Raw genomic sequence first — 19351 nt, forward strand, 5'->3', positions numbered from 1 at the left:
GGTGCCTGGCACAGTGCCTGGTACATGGAAGGTGCTTACTGAATGTCTGCCCACTGACTCATGTCAGGAGGAAGGGGATGTGCTTCCTGATGGCCCTGTGGGATTCTGGATGCTCATGGTGTTCACCAGTCCTCAGATCATCCAGTTCAGTCCTTTTGGCATTTATTACTTAACTCTTCGGAGCCAGGCTGTGTATCTGGCATTTGGAAAGCCCCTCTGCGTCTCACCCTCAGTGGGATGCTGTTCCTTAGTTTACGGTTTGCCATGTGGCCTCCAGGCCAAAGCCATGGAAACAAGTTATCCTTTGGAGTGTGATGGACAGCTGATGGGTGCAGTAAGCCAGGAGAGAGGCCATGAGGGCCTGACCTTGAGTAGCTCAAGGGGATGAATAGAAAAAATATCGTGGGCAGAGAAGCCCTATGTTGGATTGTGGGACAAGGAAGAGGAACTCAACCCAAGGATGACTTGGAGGTTAGCGCCGGCTAACCTGGGCAACTGGCGGGCCCATGGTGCCCTTCCCAGAATCCAGAGAAGTTTGGAAGACGGTTGCATGGGGGCAACTACATACTACAGCTACTACAAATGAGGCAAAACAAGCAAAGGAGAAGTGTAGCAAAGGATGTAATCAAAGAAATGTAAGGGCCAAAAAGATAGAGTGAACATGTGGCAAGATGGAGAACTGATGCATGGTCATTGGGCCCCATGGGTATTGTGGACCAAGAGAGAGTCCTGTTCTTTGGGGAGGGAGACCCTTCTAAGTGAACTCATTAAAGGGCAAGGAGCAGAACTACCAGGATGAGAGATGATACATGGGGTGAATGGGCATGGAGGGGTTGCGATCTACACACTTAGTGGGGATCTTTGAATTGGTGAGCTCACCAACGTACTGGAGTTTTAGTGCATGAAGCCCAAAGGCCCATAACAGGAGAGACAGGGAAAGGAGGGCCCTTCTTCCTGACCTCCCTGAAATCTCCCCTAGTGGATCCCCTGTAAGGCTCTGAGCTTTAGCTTAGACATCCAAATCCCTCTCCGGCTACCTCTGCCAGGATTGACCACACGGGGATCTTGTCACCCTGCGAGTGGGTATGTTAAAAAATGCTACAGTATCTTGGGAGAAGACTGAGTCCTGAAGTGTGAGACAAGTGACCACATGGACAGCTCCAGGAAGTCAGAGAGACACAGCAGAATCTACTAGAATTGAAAACTCAGTGAAATGGCCAGGAGATGAGATCCCTTTTGTGGCTCCCTGTCTGCCTCCCCTTACTCTGCCTTCCAAGAAGAGTTCATTTCCTGCCTGCCAGTCAACTGCAGCGTGATGGGAATGAGCTGTACCAGCCCAGGGCAAAGGCTAAGCTCTGGAGCAGCCAGAGATGGGGTCTCTTCCCTCTAAAATCCAGCAGGACGATGGAGCATGTAAGGCTCAAGAGGGATTTACATTACTGCCCCCTACCTCCCCCCACTTCCTTTGCTCATATGAACCTTATATTTCCATTAAAAGTCTTTTCCTGGAGGCCTCTTGGAAAAACCGACTCTCATGCTCTGCCTCCCAAGCACCCCCCTCCCCAACTGGGCTTATTTTGATACTTTGGCATCTTGGTAACTGTGCACATCTCCTGCTCTGGAAACCCTATTCCGGGCCTCTCTGCTTACCCTGCTCCCCAAGCAGCCACCCTCCCTCCCCTCGTCCTGCCAGAGGCTCCAGCTGTTATTGTGCTCCGCCACGGTGTAGACTGGGCTCCGGTCTCCTTCCCCCTCCTTCAGCTGCTGCCTGAAGCCTAGGAGAATGCGTCCATTCATCTGGGTCACCCTCTAATGAATGATGGGAATTTTCCCGAGCGGTACCCAGGGCCCTGCTCTCTTTGCTGAACTCCATTCCTGCTTTGCCAACTGTTTTGCTTAGCCCACTACCCATTGGGCCTCTTGACTTCAGTGTTCCATAGGCATCTCCAACATGGCATGTCCAAAAAGGAGTTCATTCTCTTCCCCTCAGCCTCCGCCCCCATGTAGCCATCCTCCAAACTTCTCTGGATTCTGGGAAGGGCACCATGGGTCCGCCAGTTGCCCGGGTTAGCCGGCTCTAACCTCCAAGACATCCTGGGGTTGAGTTCCTCTTCCTTGTCCCACAATCCAACATAGGGCTTCTCTGCCCAAGATGTTTTTTCTATTCATCCCCTTGAGCCACTCAAGGTCAGGCCCTCATCACCTCTCTCCTGGCTTATTGCAGTCATCTCCTAATTGTTCTTCCTGTTTCAAAGGTTTCCCCACTCCAGGCCACCCTCTCATCATTGCCAAAATGTCTTATTGTCTTACTTGGTTCTTCTTTAGTCTTATGGTGCTTTTCAACAGGTTAAGGCTGGCATTGTTAATAAGTCCTTTTCCCCCAGCTGTCAAACAAGCACTTTTCAAGTCCACTAAATTTGTTTAGCCATTAAAATCAAACAAAAACAAAAGCTCCCATTTCCATGTAAGTGTGTCTTCCCTACACACACTCACACACTCATACGTGTACACACATATACATATACACCTATATACACTGCTGCTGCTAGTTTACAGTGTGAGTTGCTTTTAACGGCTGGACTCTTCATTAAGTTGAAAATGTAATTATTTTGTGAGCCAGGTAGAGCAGGATCCAACCAGTACCCTGTCTGCAGACTCCTTTTAACTAATTACAGCTGCCCTCAGATTAGAGCCAGCAGCGGTTGATTGGGAATAATATCTCTCTGAGGACAATCAAACTGAAATGAGAAGTCCTTTCAAGGATAATATTGCTTTCCCAACAAATATTTTCCTGACTTGAAAAGCCTGCAAGTATGTCCTTAAAGGGCTATTTGGTAAGATCATAAAGCTAATGCATTGTAGCCTGAATGTGCAAAATACTAAAATTGGGTATGTGTGAATGGACTCAGGGTTGGAAGCAGTAATATTTGTTATTTGCTTTTTTTGAGCTTAAAATTATTTTATTTTTAATGAAAGCTTTTTATTTTCAAAACATATGCATAGATGCACAGATATGCAACATTCACCCTTGTAAAACCTTATGTTCCAAATTTTTTTCTCCTTAGACAGCATGCTGGACAAGAAAAATCACATCAAAAGGGAAAAAAGAGAAACAAAACAAAATGAAAGTCAACAACAACAACAACAAAAGATGGAAATACTTTGCTATGATCAACATTCAGTCCCCACAGTCCTTTCTCTGGGCTTTTGCCGTCACAAGACCATTAGAACTGGTCCGAATCACCTCATTATTGAAGGGAGCCACGTCCATCAGAATTGATCATCATATAATCTTGTTGCAGTGAACAACGACCTCCTTCCTGGTTCTGCTCATTTCACTCAGCATCAGTTCCTGTAAGTCTCTCTAGGTCTTTCTGAAATCATCCTGCTGGTCATTTCTTATAGAACAATAATATTCCATAATATTCATATACCATAAACTCATTCAGCCATTTTCCAACTGATGGACAGCCACTCAGTTTGCAGTCTCTTGCCACTACACAAAGGGCTGCCACAAACATTTTTGCACATGTGGATCCCTTTCCCTCCTTTAAGATCTCTTTGGGATATAAGCCCAGTAGAAACTGGATCAAAGAGGATGCAGAGTTTGAGAGCCCTTTAGAGATAGTCCCAAATTGTTCTCCAGAATGGTTGGATTCATTCACAGTTCCACCAGCAATATCTTTTTTTTTTAATTTTATAATTATAAAATTTTTTGACAGTATATATATATTTTTATAACATTATCCCTTGTATTCATTTTTCCAAATTTTCCCCTCCCTCCCTCTACTCCCTCCCCTAGATGACAGGCAACCCCATACATTTTACATGTGTTACAGTATAACCTAGATACAATATATGTGTGTACATTTTCTTGTTGCACGTTAAGTATTAGATTCCGAAGGTATAAGTAACCTGGGTAGATAGACAGTAGTACACCAGCAATATCTTAATGTCCCAGTTTTCCCACATTCCCTCCAACATTCGTCATTATCTTTTCCTGCCATCTTAGCCATCCTGAGAGGTATGTAGTGGTACCTCAGTGTCTTAATTTGTATTTCTCTAATCAAGTGACAAAACATTTTTTCATATGACTAGAAATGACTTTAATTTCATCATCTGAAAATTGTTCCATATCCTTTGACCATTCTTTAATTCAAGAATGGCTTATATTCTTATAAATTTTGGTCAGTTGTCTATATGTTTTAGAAATGAGGCCTTTAATCAGAACCCTTGGATGTAAAAAAAATTTTCCCAGGAACCAGGAATATTTGTGCCTGGACCAAGTTCAGTTGGGGAACGAGGGTCAAAATGGATGTGGTAGCAGTGCAGGGGACAGTCTGCCTGCAGGTACTATCTGCTAAGAAAATAGGTAGCTTATCTTCCCTGGGACCTGGATTGAGTCCTTTGGGGGAATGGAAGTGAAAGATGTGCTGATAAATGTTTAACAATCAGCTTTCCTTCTAAAAAAAAGTAAGCTCAACACACTTTTAAGTTTAAGTTGCATCACTAACATTTTCTCCATCACTCTTAAGTGAACAAAACAATATGTCAAGACCTGATTGGCAGCTTTTGCTGATTTCTGGGGTCAAAATGCTCATTCTGAGAATTTATCAATCAGTTCTCCAGAGCTGATACCAGCACACATTTGTTCCCCAAGGTAATAGAAACCTGGAGGCAATCATTTTGTGCTCTGGGTGGGGTCAGAAGTCCATAGATGATGGTAAGATTTAGGAAATGTTAAGTAGCCTCAGGCCCTCAGGAAGGACAATGCCCCACCTCTCTCAGGACCCTGAGACAAAGCTCTGGTTGCCCCAGGTACTTACTACTGTATATGTACAGAGCATTTAGGGTGTTCAGGGAGGACTAGGGCCTCTGGTATACTGTGCACAGTGCCCAAACCCCAGTAAACCATTTCAACAGACAGGCTAAACCAGAAAAGGTAAGCAATAGGCCTCAAACCCCTATGTGAGTCTGAAACTTATGAAGACTTTCCCCACCTGATTGGGTGTATAAAAACAATTTGTTCCAAGGACCATGAAGGTGGCCGATTATGGAGGACTTAGTGTCTGGTTAGACACCAAAGATGCCAAGGTGCCCACCGCACCTTGGGCCATCGCCAGTCATCCTGACTTTTGTCCTGTCACTGGATCCTGCTGCCTCAGGAAGAAAGAGTGAGGCTCATGATTTTAGGTAAGTCTTAAATCCAGTTCACATGAAAGTCAAGACATAACCCTGTAACATCAATGGTCCTCTTCAAAAATGAAGGGTGAACAATAACAACTATGGATGTCCCACAGAAATGATCCACCTTAAAGGTGGTTCAATCCAGGAATCCTGTGGTATTAATGAAAATGAGGCTTTTCTTCCATATAATTCCAATTTCTTTATAGTGATCGGCCCGGGGAGAGTGAGCTGAGAATAGAATCATAACCCTTGAGCTGCAAGTAAATCTCCATTAATTGCGTCCCAACCAGGCAGAATTCATAGTTAATCAGAAGTGACTCTGTGGCTGGCTCTTAGGAGAAAGGAGCAAATGAGAAGAAAACACTTTGATATCAGTGATTTACTTTGCTAAAATTCTAAATAGAGGTTATGACCTGGCATAGTTAAAATTTCAGGAAAGATATTTAGGGACCAAGGAAAGATCCAGGCTTTCATGAGAACGTGCTTAGCCTATTGGTTTTTATGCTTACTCCTCCCTCCAAAAAAACCCCAAACTTCCCTTGTAATAAGGAAAAATAGCTGAGCACAAATAACTGCTATAGCTGTCTTTTCTGATGGTCTATGCAACATTCTGCACCTGTAGTCTCCACCTCTCGGTTGAGAAGACTGTTTCTTATCTGTCCTTTAGACTCATGCAATATAGATTTTTCAACCCTGAAGGGTGGAACAGAAAGTTTTTCCTGCTTAATCCTTGGCTAACAGAAGGAAAGGACTGGAATCCATGCCCTGAAAGTTCTGGTTAATCTCTGTTTTGTCATCAGATTAAATGTAGTTGGGAAGAATTGGCTGGGGTTCAGAAAGGCCTTCTGTTATTCAGAGAATTTTTTTGTCCAAATGGCATTTGACTTGGGGGGTGTCTTTCAGGAGAACTTGTGTCCCCCGACATTTTATAGGCATTTCCAGGTTGCCGTCAATTTCTTTTCTTCTCCAGTGGTAAGTGAGGATTGTGTTTGAGATACTTTAACGTCTCCTTTGAAAACGCATCCCTTGGCAAAGGGGTGCTCCCTCACTCTCCATTTACTCCTTAGCAAGAATTTTGTAAATAGACAAGTAAGGGGATTGGGAAGGGGGTTTTTCAGGGGGCAAGAGAGGTACATGGATTTTGGTCACTGTTTAGCACAGGCCTCTCCTGGCAGTCCTTAATGCCACTCAAAATCAGTGTCTGTGCAATCTTTGGCTTTCCTTTTATAAGCTTCCAACTTAAAAGCCATGGAAGTGTAGAATGAGTCAGCTCTCAACAACTATGACAGCCCTTCTCAATTTTTCCTTCCCAATATGGGGAACCAAGATCTGAGCACTGCGTTCAATTCTGCGCTATATATTGAGAAAGACATGATAAGTGAAATTCCTGCTTTTGAGGGGCCGGCACTTGGAAGACAGATGAGATATGTTCTGCTTGGCCCCAAATGTCAGAATCTAGTAGCCATGACATAAGTAACAGAGAGGGAAACTTAGGCTTTCTGTCAGAAAAAAACAATGAGAGATGTCCAAATGTGGAATGGGATATCTTAGGAGGTAGTGAGCTCCCCTTAATCTGAGTGTTCTAGGTAGAGCTGGATAATCTCATCTGGGATGTCTTAGGAGGTAGTGAGCTGCCTAACACTGCAGTGTTCTAGGTGGAGTTGGATAATCTCATTTGAGATGTTGTTGAAGGCCTCTCTGGATCCTTTTAAATCTGAAATTCTTTTTTCTTACAAATATGATAGTAGACTAAAGCCTCCTGGGACTCAGTCTGTCTCCATTGCCTTGGTCCAATGACATGGAAAATCAGCAGTGTGGGAGTAATAATGATTTCTATAATTCTCTAAGGTTTGCAGACTGCTTTACAATTTAAATCTCATTTGCTCCTCACAACTCCAAGAGGTAGGGGCTGTATTATCCCCATTTTTACTACTGAGGAAATCGTGACGGGGCAAGTGACTTGCCCAGGTCTGAAGTCAGTGAGTATGAGGCTGGATTTGACCCCAGCTCCCGTCTGGGCTTCCTCATTTATGAAGCTTGATGAGCTAGAATTTCAGTTCTCATTCTCCACTTGTCAGTTCCCCAGGTAGATGCATATGTAGTTGAGGAAGCCAGGGAGCTTTAGGATCAATCTTTGTATTTATGCTGCACACACTTGGTGTGTCTTCCATTTGAAGGGAGAACAGGGATTGTTTCATCTTTGTCTTTGTATCCCCAGCACCCAGCATAGTGCCTGGCAAATAATAGGCGCTTAATAAATGCTTGTTGATTGATCGAGCATGGAGTTTGGACAGAATGTGTTTGGGGAACTAGGAGGTAGAGCTCAGGAATGGCACTCTGACATTCTGTGTCCCTGAGCTGTAGGAAGAGGGGCCAGGAGGGAGCCCGGCTCTCCAGATTCCTGGTGCCAGAGATGGGGGAGGGGGCATCCCCTACCTACCCCCAGGCACAAGGATGATTTTTAAAGAATTGTCTCAGGCCTTCCCCGGTCCTTTTTGAGCAGGTAGATACAGAGTAGGTGCTTAATAAATGTTTGTTGGTAATAATGAGAATCCCAATTCCCCTTCAAAGAGCCTTAAGAGCTGGGGTGCTTTCCTTGGTCATTATGCTATCTGAAGTACTCACAGTCAATCAACAGATACTTCCTGAGCAGATAGCAGACATTCCCATTATGCTGTGGGTCTTAATGGCTAGAGGGCTGGGCCTGGAGTCAAGAAGACCTCAGTCACCTCAGATACTTTCCAGCTGAGTCATTTCATCGCTGACTACCTTAGTTTCCTCATCTGTAAAATGGAGGTAATCACAGCCCCTGCTCCTCAGGGACCTCAGGAGGTCATATTTAAAAAGCACTTTGGAAATCTTTAAGGGATATCTTCACGTTAACTATTGTGATTATCCCTGCTACACTCTGGTCATCCATCATTCTTCCTTTTCCTCCCCCAGCCTTGGATTTCCCCCCCTGGATCCCTGCTCTGATAGGTAGAAACCAGGCCTCAGAGCCACTTCCATCCTCACCATGCCAACAGCCACGAATGGGCCTCTTCCTTGTCCTGTCCTGCTTCCCTCCCATTTCCTCTTCATGTGGGGTCTTCCTCCCCCAGAATGCACACTGTTTAAAGGCACAATGCCTGGCATATAGAAAGAGGTTAATAAAGGCCCCATCTCTCTAGTGCCTGCTCTGAGCTAGGTGCTTTGTGGGGCGATAAAGATACAGACACAGAGAATAACACAATTCACACTCATGAGGATGTTCCTGAGTGATAATTTTACCCCACTGTCCGTGGTGCAGAACCTCCACCTTTTCTTCTTCCCACTAGGAGAGAAAGAGAAAGAGGGGAGGGTGTAGGCAGGAGATAGGCCACAAGCCCTGGCTGCAGCTAGGATTGGTGAAGTCTGTGTTGACTGAGGGGGTTCTGATCCTCATGTCCTGTCCTCCCCCCAAAGCAGTTGTCAAGAAGGTACCCCTCCCACTCCTTTGTCAGAGTCAATCTGCTACTGTCCGAGGGAGTAGGACTGGCTCCCCTTTTATGATCTGTCTTCTGCGTTCAGCAGGATGAGTGCTATTTGTCCTTAGGTTTTCTGGCTTGAAGCAAGGAAGGCCTTTCTCCTTTCTCCTTCTTGGGAATGCCCTGCAAGGTACCCTACCTTGGGATTCGAGTCACTTTAACAAGGTTGTAAGTGCCCGCCCTGACTCTATATAGACAAAAAGAAACCAATGACTACCCTCACAGAGCTTATATCCTGATGGAGGGTCTGGGAGAAGGAAGCCTTGGCAGTCCTTCTGGTTCTGGCTCTGGCCCTGGTGCTAAGGACGGCTGGACGTCACCTTGGAAAACTGAGCCCCACAGTTTTGGCCTCTGAAGAAGTCCTGGCAGATGTCCTCTTGTCACCAGCACGCTGAGATTTTGGGAAGGGGAAGGGGGCCTATGCTTTCCCTAGCCTTAAATGCCTTAAAAGAAAATCAACAAACAAGGGGAGCTCTGAAACCTCCAAATCAATCTCTGTGCCCTCAGATTGGCAGATCAGGACCATTGACATCAGGATGATTTATTATAACTCCGAGTCCATATGCTACATTAGTCATTTCAATTTGATGCCTTCACAACAAGAGGAGGCGGGGCAAGGAGACAGGTGATGGACAGGCAGAAGCAGACCAATCACAGATGAAAGGGAAACTCAAAGTGTGTGCCTGCCGTGCAGCCTGGCCCGACATTAGTGTTTGTCTTGGACAGTTTATCAGTGAGGGTGAGAAGGTAGTGTGTAGATGTGTCGGGAGGCCAGTGCAACGAGATCACTAGATTTGGAAGAGAGGGCATTTGGGTTTGAATCCCAACTTTGTGTTTTGGATGACCTTGGGCACGATGCCTCCGAAGACCAGTGGGTCTCGGTTTGCTTCTCTGTAAAATGAAGGAGATTAGACTAGGCAACCTCCAAGATGTGTCCAGCTGCCGAGCTGGGGGCTGAGCCCAATGGGGGGAGAGGGGAAGTGTTTGAAGAGATGAGACTTGGAGAGTTCAGAGAAATGTGATCTCAGGCCCACGACTTCTGTCTCCACTTACGGCTGAGAAGGATTTTCAGGAAATCGACTTGGAGTCTGGAAAGTCCATTTGGTAACTGGGCTCCTACTGAAGTGGGGAGGATTACAGCATCAACGGCATCATCCCCTTTCTAAAATGGGAATGTCCATTTGTTCCTGGGCCCCAGTGAAGGGCCTTAGCAGCTGCAGGCTGAATGGGGTCTTCAGGACAAGAGCTGGACCTTGGAGAAGGGCAAGGCGAGGTTGCTTTCCCTGACCAAAAGCTTACCCTCTCTCAAGGAAGGCGATGTTTGCATGTATTTGAATTAAGTATGGGCTGTTCCCATAAGGCAAATAAGCAAACAGGATACATTTCCACGTTCATCAAAGCAGGACTACTGGTAGAGAGGAAATTGTCTATTCAAATGAAGCTGGAGGCCCCAATCTGATTTCCTTATTCTAAGGGCTGTGACTGGAGCACATAGAAATAACATGCCCAGCTGGGGCAATTAATGTTTTGAGAAGCTGGAGCTTGAAACTAAGGGCCTGCCTGACTCCCCAAGAATGATACCGTGGGGGATGATGGGAGAACGGATAGGTGGGTGATAAACTTCCCATCTCCATAGGTAGGAAAGTGACACTATCCAGCTATCCCAATGACTCTAGCCTTTATACAAAGTTCCATCTTTTCTTATCTGGATACATATTGCTTAACCTACCTGGAGGCAGGGGTTATTCTGTTTCTGTTTTGATCTCTCCAGCACCCAGAATAGCGAGTGGCATGTAGTACACTGGAAACAAATTTATGTTGCATTAGAATGAAATAAATTACTCCCTGCCCCACCCCTCCAAAGGATTGCCTCCAATGTAGCTATAAGAGAAAATCACAAAGAGGCAATGTGGTCCAGTAGCTAAAATCTTGGCTTTGGCAGCAAATCCAATGTGTTCACATTTCAGCTCTGCAACTTAATGTTAACTATGTGACCTTGGACAAGTCAATTTCTCTGTACCTCACTTTCCTCATTTGGTCCCTTCTACTTATAAAGATTAGGAAAATCAGATAACTGTTTTTTGGGGGATTGAATCCAAGAATTGGGACGTAAGCTCATCTTCTGTCGGCTCACTATAAGCACTTTCAAGACAACTTCAGTAGTACACAGGACAAGAGGAAAATGGAGATCTTACTCTACACTGAGTCTTTACATTTTGAAAATTTTTTAAACTATACAGCTTGGAAATAGAATTCTTTGATATGGCAATATCTATTGAAGAATTCTTCCCAATTTTCATGAATCCATGATAATGTCTGGGCGATTCTGTTTGTGATAATGGTCCGTTTCCGGGACAGTTATGTGTCAGATTCTCAGATATTTTGATGTCGGTATTTAGAGTATTGGGATTGGCCATGTGCTATTTAATGAAAGGTAGTGAGTTTCAGATCTATAATTCTAATCATCAAGTCACTCAGGGTCTCAGTAGGTATTTGCTGACTTTTTGGTAGTCTGCAGTGACATGTTGCGTAGATTTCTATCATTTTTTGGAAAAATCAGCATTAATTGCTAAATCTGGACTTCTTGATCATGAACTATGATTTATTGTGGTCATGCTGTGTTCTTGAATTGCCAACATAAATGTTTCCATTTCTATGGAAAAAAATCACTTATCAGTCATTTGCCTGATATTTTTTGGTCAGCATGTTGTTGATTGAATCCATGTGGTTGTTCCCATCTTGTGTCCTAGCTGTTTCATAGGCTCCTTCTGGAGGTAAAACAACTTTGATTACATTTCACAAATCCACCAATATAGGCCTTTTGTCAGTCTTCCTCCTTACTTGGTGAAATGATGTCTACTCACTCCCTAAGTAATTTTGTCTTAACTGGTTTGTCAAGAACTCCGAGAACAACTATCAATCTGCTTCCTACTGTGTGATTAGGAAGAGTTAATATTTTGTAACTGCCTTAGGGTGATGGACTCTGTATGTCATTAATATTGTATGGATTTTTGTCAATATTCTTTCCTAATAAGGTAATAGGCCATCTTATAATTCTAAGAGTATATTAAGCCTGATGTTGCATAGGTATTAATTGATTTCAACATGCTCTTCTCTTTGAGATTTAATTTCAGCATTCCAGTGGTTCTTTTATAGACTTTATCCCTGATAATTTTATGCTCGTAAGTTTGACTTTCATCCATTGGTTCAATTTGACCTTCTGATCCATGCTCCAAGTCTGCAGTCTCTATTTTTCTCAGCATATATTAGTAATTTTGTGTTTTTCAAGCCTTGGTGTCATGGTGACATCATTGGGAAAAGATTCCGTGAGAAGGATAAGCTATTTAATGTGGATATGTTTGGGAGGACATTTAACTTGATGCCTCCCATCTACACCGAGTTATCGCTGAGGTGTTTTAGTGTGACTCCTTTTTTAAGCAGGTACTATACTCGGGTGAGCTATTAATAAGGCTAAGACTAGATGGAACAATGAAACCCTTCGAGTGGGTCCCTGCAAGATGTCACATTTTAGATCACCTGTTTGTTGTATTGGTGGTGTGTCTTAAATAACAGCTCTACTTTTTCTGTGGATCTGTTTGATAGATTGATGATACATGAATAAATCATGAGTGTGGAACTGAGTCAAAGGCTTTGTGATTATAAAGACAGGATATGGTTGGTTACTGTAATTTGGGACAGCTTGTTTGCTAATTACCAAATCAATAATAAATTACTCTTTACATCTATGGATCTTTTGGCACACACCCTTTTAGTTCCTCATGCAAACTCTGTGTGTGTGTGTGTGTGTGTGTGTGTGTGTGTGTGCGTGTGTGTGTAGTTATAGATTTCTTCAGTGATACAATCTGTGAGTGCGTAGAGACACAATCTGTAAAGTGGGTAAAAATTGGCCTATATATTTTTTCCTTTTTTTAAAATTAATTTTATAATTATAATTTTTTGACAGTACATATGCATGGGTAATTTTTTTTTTACAATATTATCCCTTGTATTCCTATTTCCAAATTTTCCCCTCCCTCCCCTAGATGACAGGCAATCCCATACATATTAAATGTGTTACAGTATAAGCTAGATACAATATATGGGTGTAAAACCAAATTTCTTGTTGCACGGTAAGAATTGGATTAATTGGCCTATATTTGAAGGGGGTCACTGGTTTTCTCATCTTTTGGTAATGATAGGTGTGCAATGTCCTATGTTAGGGAAAGAGCAATCGGACTCTGACAGGAAGTTAGGAGAGTTCTTTTTCAGTAATTCTTGCACTTCAGTGAAGCACATCACCTAATAACGATGGCTCTTACCCAGTCTTGCCACTTTCCGGTGGTTTCACAGAGAAACTGGACTTTCAGTCACCTCTTTTGACATAACTAGCGGTTCTTTTGTTGATCAGATTGTTGGCTCCCAAGCTTTCTGTTTCTCCTTTGATCCAACTTCATGGATGTTGGACTTTTCACCACCACTCAGAGGAGCACCAGTCTTCTACATCCTCCTTCTTTGTAGCTTCTCTCACCTTTGATTTCTTTCTTTCTCTAGAGTCTGGATTTCAGTTTTTGATGGATGTTAAATTGTTTATTTGGTTCCTTATGCCATCTTGAACCCTTGTATCACCTTAATCTTTTGGCTTTTGCTTTCAATGGGCAATTAAAGGGATCTGGCATTTCCAATATGTTTTTCTCCTCTAGATTCCATTCTACATATTAATTTTTTATTGACTTTAATTTAGTAATATGACATTGAAATTTTCTAGTACATATACAAGTTATACTGTGATGGAATCTTCCAGTGACTTTGCACAGATCTTCAGCCTCTCTCACAAGTTATTTCTGTCTTGATGGCCATTGACTTCTGTCTTTGGTTCCTCCTGAGGTTCTTACCAGGGCAATGGCTGCCATCGCTGTTGTATGCCGTCTTAAAGTGTTTACATTTTCTGCCAAATATTGTGGGAGAAAGAGTTATTCATGACAGTTATATCAAATGGTGATTTTTTTTTGAGGAGGATCACTGGCTTAGTTGATCTACTAGTTATAAATCTTTCAAATTCATGGCTTTTCAAAATGATAGTCATACCCATTTCCTTTCAAAATCATTTTGAGACATTGGTATTGTTATTTATGATAAGTATTATCATCTTCTCATCTTTTATTTTGTTATTATTTTTAGACCTTTTTTTATTCTCAAATAACAAACATCAAATGAAACGACCATTTCCATATACACAGTAGAACAGAGAAAGAAGAATGTACATAAAATGGTCCATAGCTGTTATGTATGGTTTGTTTGTCTTCTCCAATATATAATAAATTCAGCACACAACTTTCAATGCTATCTGGCTTGTCTATAAATCTTTCTGGATCTCCTTTTGTTTTCTTCTGTGCATTTTTTAAAAAGCCTCTTTTCTTTCTTTCTTTTTTTTTTTTTTTTTAGGGGGCAGCTATCCCATCCTTTAACCCATCCTTTCCCATCCCATCCTCCAACTCTGAAAAACCAAAAAGAAAAACAAAACTTTAACAAAAAGGTATATTCAACCAAAACAAATTCCTACATTGGCCATATCTGGAAATTTTAATCATTCTCTGCCTTGAATAAATCTCCTGTCTGTCAGAAGATTCAGCATTGTTTTTCTGGAATCTTGGTCAGTTATTTCCTTGTTTAAAATTCTTAAGACTTTGAAGATTGTTTGTATTTATAATGTTATTATTAATAAACACTGTTTTCTGGGTTCTTCTCATTCACTCTGTGTAAGTTCAGGTAATTCTTCCAGTTTTTCTGAAACCATCCCTTTTGTCATTTATTAAAGCTCCATCACATTCATAAATTATCATTTGCTCAATCATTCCCCAGATGATGGCTACCCCTCTTCCTTCTTTCCTTCCTTCCTTCCTCCTTTCCTTCCCTTTCCCTTTCCCTTTCCCTTTCCCTTTCCCTTTCCCTTCCCTTTCCTTTCCTTTCCTTTCCTTTCCTTTCCTTTCCTTTCCTTTCCTTTCCTTTCCTTTCCTTTCCTTTCCTTTCCTTTCCTTTCCTTTCCTTTCCTTTCCTTTCCTTTCCTTTCCTTTCCTTTCCTTTCCTTTCCTTTCCTTTCCTTTCCTTTCCTTTCCTTTCCTTTCCTTTCCTTTCCTTTCCTTTCCTTTCCTTTCCTTTCCTTTCCTTTCCTTTCCTTTCCTTTCCTTTCCTTTCCTTTCCTTTCCCTTTCCCTTTCCCTTTCCCTTTTCCTTTCCTTTCCTTTCCTTTCTATCTATCTATCTATCTATCTATCTATCTATCTATCTATCTATGTAGAGCCTTTTCTTCTTTCTTTGGTCTCTGGAGAACTGGGTTGGTAGTGGGATAGTTGAGCCAAAGTGTATGCACAACTTAATGATGTTTGGGGCATAGTTCCCAATTGTTTTCTGGAATAGCTAGATCAATTGATAACTCTGCCAACAGTGCATTAATGGGCCTGTTTTTCCACAGGGAAACAATTGTATCCAACATCTGTCATTTTCCTTTTTTTGCCATCATTGTCAATGTGATAGATATAAGGTGGGACCTCCAAATTGCTTCAGCTTGGATTTCTCCCAATTTTAGTGATCATTTTTCTCCATATGGTTGTTGATAACTTGGATTTCTTCCTTTTGAGTTTGTCTATGTTGTCTTTTGATCATTTATCTCTTAGGAAATAGCAGTCACTCATATATATGAATTGGTTCTTTTTTCATCTTGGGTATAGGAACTTTATCAAATAAATTTGCTGCAAAGATTCCCGCCCCAGTTAATTATTTCCTTTCTAATTTTAACTGTATTGGTTTAGCTTGGGCAAAAGTTTTTTTTTAATTTTATGCTATCAAAATTATTCATATTATCTTTTATGATCCCTTGTTTGATCATGAACTCTTTCCTTTTCTATAGTTGCAAAAAGCATTTTCTTTCTTCCTTCTCAGATTTGTTTTTGAGGTGATGTGTTATGCCTAAGTTGTGTTCCCATTAGGTACTTATCTTAGTACATAGTGGTGGGAGATGCTGGTCTATGCCTGATTTCTGCCTGACTGCCTTTCTGTTTTCTCAGCAGTTTTCACTGATGAATGATTCTTTGTCCTTATAGCTTAGGGTCTTTGGGTTTATCTTTACCTATTATTACCAACAGTAGTATGGGAATAAGCATAAAAGCATGGTCAGCATAATACAGACTGTGTAATTTTGGGTCTGTGACCTCCTAGGACCTCAGTTTTTTCATCTCTAAAATGAATGGGTTGGGGGCAACTAGGTGGCACAGAGGATTGAGTACCAGCCCTGAAGTCAGGAGGACCTGAGTTCAAATCTAGTCTCAGACACTTAATCCTTCCTAGCTGTGTGACCCTGGGGAAGTCACTTAATTCCAATTGCTTCAGAAAAAAAAAATGAGTTGGACTGGATGACCTTTGTGGCCCTTTTCAGTTCTAGGCCTGTGATCTTATGATCCCATCACAGGAAAGTTGTAGGCACAAGTAGAAGCTGGGAAGCTTTTAAAGGAGTTTAGGGGCAACAGAAGAAAGGGGCCTTGGAGAAGTGAGGGGTTGAGAAAAAAGGTGCTTTGTGGCAAGCAGCCACAAAAAGGTCCATGGGATGTGAGAAACACAGGGGCCTACTTGGAAGGGGCCCAAAGACCAGTCACATCTCCCACCATGGAGCCAGGTCGGGGAAAAGAGGAGACCCTCTATATTTCATGGAGAAGTAAAAGAGTGGGGATGGGAAGGCGGGCCAGGCAGCCGGCCGGCCTGCCTGTCTGCCTCATCACTAGGGTTGAAATAGAGACAACTGAAATTTTCCACTGGAAAAACTTGGCAGGATCAGATAGACCCTCACGGGATGGGCAGGAATATCAATTTAACTCTTCTTGGCCCACATAGTGCAAGGGTGTGGTACGTCTGGAAGGCCTTGAGGCCCTGGGAAAGAAGCATGACCATGAGCACTTTCTTTCCTGTGTGGGAGGTGGGGTGGGGGGAGATGGAGTGGAATACTCCTGGGTCAAGCGGACCAGACAAATGGGGCCCTGCAGCCACAGTGGAGCCTTTCCTAAGGTCTGCTCTTCACCTTTACTCAATAATGACTTTACCTTGCTTTGTGTTTTCTAGTCAAGTTCCTTTTTTTTTTTTTTTTTTTTTTAATCTCCAGTTAACGAAGGGCTTTGCCAAGCAATCAGTTTTTATTGGTCTCTGCCTGGGAATTTTTTGTCCAGTTGGATTTTTTTTTTTTTTTTACAAGAAGGACAGTTGTTGGCAAAAGTTTCGCGTAGGTCATGGCCAACGGTTTACCAGATATAACAGCTCAGGGCTGAGTATGGTGAGGAATGGCTGACTGCAATTTTCCAGAGAAGAGTCTTGGCCTAGTGGACAGGGAGCTAGATTGGGAGTCTGGAAGACCTCAGAATTGGGCACGTCATGTCAATTCACTGTTAATTATGTATTTTTTTAAAGGAGCAAAGAGATCATAAGATCCTAGATCTAGATCTAGGGACCTCAGAGGTTATCCCAGTCCAACTTCCTCATTTTAGAGATCAGACAGAACAGTTAAGTGACTTATCCAAAGTCACACTGCCAGTAAGAAGCAGATATGAGATTTGAACTTGAGACTTCTGATTCCAAATCCAATGCTTTCTCTACCAAGCCATGCTGCATTAAATACTTTCTATGTGTCATACCCTTGGCCAGTGACTGGATGGCTGAGGCTCAGTCTTCTCAGCTGTAAAAGGGAGGCTCATACATATAAACCACTTTGCCAATATGAATGCTCATTCCTTCAGTCTAGGGCCATTAGAGAGCCCTAGACTAAGGGAAACAGAAACTGGTCTGAGCCCTGAAGCTGTAGGACTTAGTCTTAGTCTTAGCCTGGACTCCTGAGCTTCCAGATTGGAAGGATGAGTGTAGTAAACCTTTGAGCCCGAGAGCAGGAAATCTCTTGCAGCTAGGATTGTGGTACCACCTTCCAGATATTCCCTCACCCACCCACAGACACCGGTTTTAAATCCCTTTCTGCATCACACATCAGGGAGTATTCAGGGGAGAGGCACATGATTTCTCCCAGATATTTTTCTGAGGTCATATCTTGAGAGCAGGAAGGCATTAGCTGCTGGAGGAGGGACCAGGGCCCTGAAAGGGAGGCTGGGGCACCAAGGCCCAATTCCCTTGGCTTCATACTTTTCCCAATCACCTGCCCCTCCATGGACTCCTTCACACAATCTGCTTTCTGGTCAAACTAGCCTATTTTGTTCATCACCAATCTTGGCTTTTCATGTCCTACCTCCATGCCTTTGCACAGGCTGTTGTGGGTTCCTGTTGTCCACTCCCTTCTCATCTCCTGCCTCTTAGAATCCCCAGCTTCCTTCGAGGCTCATCTGGGTGAAAGTCTCTCTTGACTGGTCCCCCACTAAGGTATTAGTTGTTGGTCCTTTCTCCTTCCTCTCATCTACTATATTTATTTCTCTGTGTTAGTGTTGATCTTCCCACCAGAATGCAAGCTTCTGGAGCCCGGGCAGAGCTTTCCCTTTTGCCTTTGGCTCCCCAGCTCCTATGGAGGGCCTGGGATGTGGTATCTCTTAGTGCTTATTGGAGCAAAAGGCCATCCTGCAGAAGTGGTGGCACTGAGAATGAGGAAGCTCTTTCTACAAAGGTGGCAAGGTTCTGTCAGACCTCTGGCGCTCACCTCCTTCCTTTGGGGGCTGCCTTTGCTGTCGACGCATAGGTGGTAGAGTTTGGGGAGAAAGGAGAGCGGCCCCGGAATGGCGCTGGCCAGCAGTGGCCTTCCCACGTGGCCCAGGTGACCTATCAGACCAAGCACTCAGGCATTATTTCTGGAGGTCTGGGAATGGCAAAGAAGTGCCTGTCTGGAGAAAACCGTCTTTTGCACACACCTTGAGACAGTGTTTGGGCTACAAACATACTTTCTAATTAAACAGACCTCTCTGCATTTCCTATCATGGGCAAATAAAAACACAACCTGCCCATCCAGCAAATGGCCATGTTCAAGATCCGTTTGTGCACTGGCTCTCCCGGGGCTCAGTCCATCTGTGCTCCTTCGTGGCCTTGGCGAGGAGCTTCTCCGCCTCCTGGGGTGAGGGCTTCCCTCTGTGACCCTTCGGCCGGCCCCTCTGAGCAGGAGGCCCGCAGACAGGGGGGCTGCTGAAGTTTTTCCTGATTTCCCGAGCTAGCCATCCTCATTAGCTTTCCAGCCAGATCTGTAGCAATTGGCAGTTTGTTCCATTTTCATTTGAGGCCCAGCAAGGCGAGGCAGAGGAAGGAGCAGATGGCTAGTCACAGAGTTCAGATTGGTATGGGGGACTTGGTGGGGGGCGTGCTTGTGCGTGTCCAGCTTTTGACAGCTCGGGGAGTGTGTCTGGGCACGGGAACATATGCTGAAATGGAGGCTGGGGGGAGATCTGGACACCACGTCCCTCCCAGTCTCTGGCTGGGGCTGCCTCTCTTGGAGCTGGGGGGGGAGGCCGGGGAAGGCAGGAGGAAGGAGAGGGCCAGAGCCTTCCTGCCAGCTCCCTGAGGGCCTCGACATCTCCTGCGTCAGCTCTTCTAGGAACGTGCTCCACAAACCTCCCAGCCTTGGGTCCAAGGGCAGCAGCAATGTGGAAAACAGCTGGAGGCCACTGGTCAGTGGAATTGTAGGAGGAAGGCGCCCTC

General features: G+C 43.7%; 1 long non-coding RNA gene across 1 annotated transcript in view; it reads left to right on the forward strand.

Annotated features, from left to right (window-relative positions):
* The first annotated feature begins 3069 nt into the window (after positions 1-3069).
* The window catches only part of LOC141548817 (uncharacterized), a 36781-nt gene continuing 20499 nt past the window's right edge, over positions 3070-19351 (forward strand). Inside the window, exons 1-2 of the long non-coding RNA XR_012484073.1 lie at positions 3070-3354; positions 5034-5193. This is a non-coding gene — a long non-coding RNA (uncharacterized LOC141548817). The remainder of the gene's footprint in view (positions 3355-5033; positions 5194-19351) is intronic.

The sequence above is a fragment of the Sminthopsis crassicaudata genome, chromosome X, assembly GCF_048593235.1.
Source record: "Sminthopsis crassicaudata isolate SCR6 chromosome X, ASM4859323v1, whole genome shotgun sequence".
Classification (NCBI taxonomy): domain Eukaryota; kingdom Metazoa; phylum Chordata; class Mammalia; order Dasyuromorphia; family Dasyuridae; genus Sminthopsis; species Sminthopsis crassicaudata.